Consider the following 285-nt stretch of genomic DNA (forward strand, 5'->3'; position numbering starts at 1 on the left):
TTTTGGATGTTTTTTTTTTTTTTTTTTTTTTTTTTTTTTTTACCTCGTTGTTTTTCACACGTTCTCTTGATTCGGCGCCCGTTTTTCTGCGGAGCACCTGCTGTCGCGGCGTCACCCCCGCCGGGCCGCTCGTCACACGGGCTCCGCGGTTTGATGAGTACCTCTCGGCTCCTCTTGGAGCTGAAAACACAAAAGTCGCTGCCCCCGGTGGCAGCTGGATGGCAGGGATGACGATGATGAGGCTTCTCTAACCCCCCGCCGCGGAGCTAATTGGCAGTGATGTGT

At 53.0% G+C, this 285-nt stretch overlaps 1 protein-coding gene across 1 annotated transcript in view; it reads left to right on the forward strand.

The window, feature by feature from the left end:
* The window catches only part of slc39a10 (solute carrier family 39 member 10), a 24,833-nt gene that overhangs the window by 20,248 nt on the left and 4,300 nt on the right, over window positions 1-285 (forward strand). The window lies entirely within an intron of this gene.

Source organism: Cynoglossus semilaevis, chromosome 16, assembly GCF_000523025.1.
Source record: "Cynoglossus semilaevis isolate Cse_v1.0 chromosome 16, Cse_v1.0, whole genome shotgun sequence".
NCBI classification, from domain to species: Eukaryota; Metazoa; Chordata; class Actinopteri; order Pleuronectiformes; family Cynoglossidae; genus Cynoglossus; species Cynoglossus semilaevis.